Here is a 6519-nt window from a genome sequence, read left to right as displayed (position 1 = left end):
TCTTCAAAAATAATACAACTGTGGCAATATTGAGTACAATTAAATAAGGCAATGAGTATGACATTTTAAAAAATCATATCCAAATATGTTGTGCATATTCATAAATACTATATTTGTATACATATATGTAAAATATATATTGAAGCAGGCTATATATTCTGTACATAACTACCTCCTAATGAATGTCTGTGTGGAAAAATTGAGAGCCACTATAAACAAGAGTGAAATTCTTTGCATGCATAAATATACTTATTCATAAAGCTAATTGTGATTTAAGGTTTGAAGAGTCCTCCAATAGAATAGCCATTAGCTATGTTCCAACTTTTATTTTCATTTTTCATTCATTTTATGACTGCATCATTCACATTATAGAAAGGAAATATGTTAGATGTCTTGTGCGTCATTTTAGAAAGGTTGGATTCTGCACTAAAAATTTAAAATACATTTCTGTGAATGTGAACAAAATGTTGCTGCTGAACTTGAGTTTGTAATGACTGCAGCACTGCTGGATTAGATGGGATTTAAATGGGTTTTGTCTCTAATTAACAGAAATACTCTCTAAAATGAATTCTGATACTAATCAACACAGAGAAAAGATTGTTAAGACTCCCTCTATTAATCAAATGAAAGTGGTGCTCACAGGGATTTATAGGTGATAGGCTGTCAGTGCATGATAATAATATTTTTCTAATTTAGATTTCATTTCTTTTACAGTAATATATCAATACAGTCCATGGAAACCACAGAACACATAAGTCAAACACAAGAAACACTACAATAAATTAATAATACTGTATATAAACAAAGGTTAAAAAAGAACAAAAAATTTAACACAATTAAATCATATATTCACTTTGAAAATAAATAAAATTATAAAGTTACATTAATCAACACACTGCTACATTATATATAATGAGTGATATATTTCACTTATCTTTATGCATCTGTACTTAACCAAATTCATCTAGATATGTTAACTTAATTCATTATTACTCTTCAGACAAATCCAGACAAGCCTTTAACTATATGTCTTTGATCCAAGATAGTTCAGATACATGATCCCATATTTGATCAAACTCAAAAGGTTTGCTTCTCAAAGCTGAACAAACACATTCATTCACTCACACATAATACATTTTGAATCCCTCACACAATAGAAGGCCTTTCATCAGTGACCCATATTTTCAAAATACCTTTACAAAAATATTTCTGTAATATTTTACAACTGCATGAACCCAACCGTAAGAGGAAACAGTATCAATGATGTCATCTATACAAGCCACTGTAAGTAATGAAATGAACCCTATTGATCACTTTGACAGCACATACGGTGGCTTCAATTTCACCGTATTTGTGTGTGTGTGTGTGTGTGTGTGTGTGTGTGTGTGTGTGTGTGTGTGTGTGTGTGTGTGTGTGTGTGTGTGTGTGTGTGTGTGTGGTTTCTAAAAAGGGAAATAAAAAAGCAAAGTAAGAAAACCTTGTACAACACTTGAACTAAAACTATCTTATTTTCATTACAGTAACAGCCAATAAAAACAGCAGTAATTATTTTTGCAAAAAAGGAATACACGTCACTAAATTAAGAGTTCTTACAATTCAATGGAAGCACACAACAGCCAAAACCAAAGGCAGTAACTCCCATGTTTGAACTTAATTAGTTTTAATCCTTAAACACAGAGAGGAAATCTGTCCTGAATATCTCTCTTAATGAGATGCACTGTGGAGATGGGACATACCACTTTGTGGGAGGGTGGAATAGTCCAAGTGGTGCTGGCCTTTTTAACAGGTGTAAGAGACTAACGTCACATAGCATGTTTGATCTAAATATACAGTACAGGTCAAACGTTTCAGCACACTGTCTCATTCAAGTGAATGGGGAAGTGTGTCCAAACCTTTGAATGGTACTATATAGATGAAAGTCTTAAATGTTGACAGTCCTATATTAAAAAAGGTAATCAATGTAATTAATTAATCATCTTAAATTCAATCAACCAAACTGTATTAATATAGCAGCTTTCATACAGGTTAATATAGTTCAAAGTGCTTCACAGTTGATTGACCAGCTGATAATAAGACAAAACAAGTGATAAAATAAAGAAAAGGAATAAAAACGATGAAGAATAAAAACGAGGAACAAATTACCAAAACAACAACAACAAACAAACAAGTGAAAATAAGAATGATAAAAAAGTTGAATAAATGCTAGAGTAAATACAATGATGATGGATGTTAGAGGAAGAGTATCATTTAGAGTCAGACATGTCAGTCATGTATTTTAAACAAACAAATGATATTCCTCTTATCATCAGTCAGATATCAAATCTTTCCCACCAGTTCTGATATTATTGTGCTCCAGCAGCTGCTCAAATTGAGGAAAAAGTGGCCAAACTCAGAATTAACCATTACAAAACGTATTCTACCCTTTTGCCCAAATATGACACAACAGCGCCACCTGGAGAAATAACTGTAGGAAACACCATGACCTGCAGTTGGTCAATGTCACCAAAGGAGGTCAGCAGACTCTTGTGAGCAAAAATGACTATAATCAAGCATTATAAGGGAAGTGACACTGAGGGGTTTTCTCAGTGATGGCATTAAAAAAAAAAAGTCATATTAACCCTGTGATGCCTTAAATGTCATGCAGTCTTGTCTTGACCACAAAGAGGAAAGACTCAGCCACACGGGGGAATTCAGCACAGCATAGTATATAACTCCCATGACGTGGGAGAGCAGGAAAACATAAACAATACGCCACCTCATAGAGAAGTGTTTCATCTGGCCGCAACAAGTACCAGCATGAATGCCTTTTGTATAGGCTTCTTCTGTGGTGTTTGTTAAAGTTTGATGGGGGCAGAACTAGAAAATTATTCATATGTGTCCTTCTGAAAATCCCTTTGGCTTAAACGCTTGTGCTGTTAATTTTTATGAGTCATTTTCAGGGAAGAACAAAGCACTGGTGCGTTACAGTTCAAGGTGGACTTTCCCATTATTTCGGTCATGTGATTTTAAGGTAGAACGCTACGAATACTTCCCTGTGAAGACAGTAGCATTAGAAAACATGTTTTCATTTAATAAATCCATTGTTTGGCCTTTAAAATGTGAGAAACTAGTACCAAAGAAATGGTAAATGGTAAAGTTTTAAAACGCCCAAAAGGAGTGAGTCAAGTGAACAGTCCAAAACCTAAAGACACTAAAAAAGCTGAAAACCCTTGAATTTAGAAGCTAGAATAAGGGAACATTTGGCATTTCTGTTCAAAGTAGCTGTATATTTTCTGTTGATTGGCTGATAGACTAATCAGCTAATCATTTCAGATCTAAAATGTGTTTTACTTGTTGAGAAAAGCTGCATTTTTCCAAACTAACCATACATTTGCGGCATCCTAGTGGCCTGGTGGTCAAGATCCATGACAGCAATGTTCCTACTTGGACTCAGCACAGGACTCTTTGTTACTACTCATTCACCATCTCTTTACTCTTGTTTCCTGTCACCTCTCGACTCCCCAAATACTTAAAACACACGCGTTCATCTGGTTTACTTGTCAGGCTGGTATGTGTGAAGACTCCCCCCCCACCCCGTAAATGTGCATCACTGCCAGAACAGTGCAGAAATCTGAGTAGTTGCTGGCTGTTTGTGAGAGCTGTGAGACGAACCCTGGGGCCCCATGCAGCAAAATCCAGGAATGCATCCTGATCTGGGAAGATTTCTGTGTTAAGACATGATTTATTAGTGTAAGAAAGATGGCTTAACTGTGGAGAACACACTGCAGTGATACCAGTTAGAATATGAAAAGTAAGCTCTTCTTCATTTAGTCAGTGACACCTTAAAGTGCTTTCTAAAGAACATTTGAGTGCTTCACAAAAACTGTGGCTCTGAATGACCTCTGTAACATCTGTTTTAGTCTATGCATGGGCTGCTTTATGTTTAGATGGGTGTATCTTCATCACATTAATCCAGACCCCAGGAGATTGACATTTGTAGCTCAGAATGAAATGTATGAACAATTGTTGGATGGAGTTATGTGCATGATGGTGCAGATGGCCTTTGTGGACTCGGTTATCCCCCAACTTTTCATCTAGTGACATCATCAGTTTCAATTCTAAGTCTGCCCTCCAGTCAGTAATTACTTTTGCTTTTTGTTCCTTCAGTTGGATGTTTGAGCTTCAACTGTGCAGAATGATGTATGTGCACAGTTTGATACTAGAAGACACACAATGTTTTCACATTCATCTGCTGAAAACCTGAAGTTTCTCTATGCTCATTAAACATCTGACTTTAAAGGGTAGCCAACCGGTGGAGGAATTACTCAAATCCTCCATTTAAGTAAAAGTACATATGCAATTGTAAGGTATTAAACTATTGCAATATAAGTGGTGGCTCTGACTGATATTATACATGACATGATTAGATTATTAATACTAAAGCATCAGTGTGTAAGTAGCATGTTACTGTTGTAGCTGCTGGAGGTGGAGCCACTTTTAACTACTTAAGTTTAGTCCAGTGGTTATCAACCTAGGGTTCAGGCCCCTCCAAAGGGTCAGCAGACAAATCTGAGGGATCATGAGATGATTAATGGGAGAGGAAATAAGAGAAAACTAAGTTCTGATACACAAATACGTTTTCAGTTTTTGGAATTTTTCTCTAATCTTTGTCTCATCTGAAATGTGACCCTGACTACACACTGCTTTTTGTAAAACAAAAGCCAGAAAGGTTGGAAACCACTGGTTTCATTTCTAACAATTTTTTAATGAGAGAGAAGGAGTAAATGCTTTTTAAAGTGGTATTTATGCTTTCGTGGAAAAACCATTTCAGACACGAATAACTATTTCAAGCAGAATGTTTTTACAAGTCTTAAAGGCCAGGTCTGTCTTAATAAACAGTCAGGTGCTTATATGAAGTTTTTCCTACTGTAATCATTCCTCCTGTTCATACTAGATATAAAAATAATCCCTTTCCAATGCAATTAAGTGATGGGGGCCAAAATCTACAGCCCTAATTTTGAACAAAAAATGTGAATCAGATTCTGTTTATTAGCCAAGTATGGGAGCATATAAAGAATGTGTCTTGGCGTTTGCTCCCATAAACATAACATAGAAGAATAAAATAGAAAAGTGAAAAGAGTAAGGTAATATTATTAATAATGAAATAATGTATTCCAGGTCATATTAAAATTACATTAAACATTTTAAATCTATTTACAGAATGGAATAGCAATACTTTTGAAATTAAATATTGACTGCTCAAAGTAAATATGGACTGTGTTATGAAATCAACAAGTGGAGATTAAATGAGGTATGTGAAATGAAAAGTCCAGACTGATAACAGAGCAGTTCAGCTGTTTAGTGCAACTTCCTGGGAGGGAATGTGATGCTAAAAAGACTGTAAATGTGACAGATATCCGCTTAATATGACTAACTCAGTCTGCTGAAGCCTCATAATAAACTTCACATCAACTTTCAAATGCAGTTTTACACAAAATGATGGTATGGACTGTAGATTTTGGCCCCCATTACTTTCTTTGAAAGTATATTTAAAGGGGATATTTTAATAGTCAGTATGAACAGCAGGAATAATTACAGCAAGGAAAACCTCTTTCACTGTTCATATGGACACCTGACTGTTGTTTTAAGACAGGCTTAAAAAACTGTGAACCGGTCCTTTAATACCCTCTCTGGGGATTTTAAAGTAAAGGATCTGAATACTTCCACCACTGTTCTTTGAAAGGAGCATTACAGCCTCATAAAGCCTCTTGCATGGCTGCAGGCGCTCAGTCTTGTTCATTCTTTCCTTTCCTCTGACTTCTTTATGTGTCTTAGTTTGTGTCAAGTCTGTACTCGGCAGTAGAAACAGGGCATACTCCACATTCCTAAAGTAGAGTCTGAGAGTCAAACTACTCTGACAGGCGGAAGAAGGAAAGAGTCACACACACACACACACACACACACACACACACACACACACACACACACACACACACACACACACACACACACACACACACACACACACACACACACACACACACACACACAATTCTCAGTGTGTACAGTTGCAAAGAGACTTTAGAGGATAAATGTCCTCACAGTTTACAAAACAGAGGATGTGGGGAAACGCCCGTAACAAGCAGAGAGGTACTTATATATGACATCACTTTGCCTGACTCACAGCTGGGATAGTCACCGCATCAAATGCCAGCTTGCCATGAAAAACTGAATCACACCCCAGCGGCCTCTGAAAGATCCGCATGAAACCGGCGGCCATGTTGGATCTTTTGATGCATTTCGTACAGTGAAAGTGATTGGAGAGTTGCGCCAACATGTCCGAGCGATGTAGGCAGTAACGCTTCTGTCAATGGAAGGCACGCCCTTTTACCCCTGGTTGATTACGAGTTTAACCAATCACAACAGAGCGCTGTTCAGATTGACAGTAGAGTAAACCTATCAGAAGCGTGTATTTTGACAGAAGGGGCGGGGTGAAAGGCGTGTCCGCGGGACCAGGGTGTCGCCGCGGTGGCTCCCATT

Source organism: Scomber scombrus, chromosome 17 (assembly GCF_963691925.1).
Source record: "Scomber scombrus chromosome 17, fScoSco1.1, whole genome shotgun sequence".
In the NCBI taxonomy this organism is placed as follows: Eukaryota; Metazoa; Chordata; class Actinopteri; order Scombriformes; family Scombridae; genus Scomber; species Scomber scombrus.
This window is presented reverse-complemented; position numbering follows the sequence as displayed.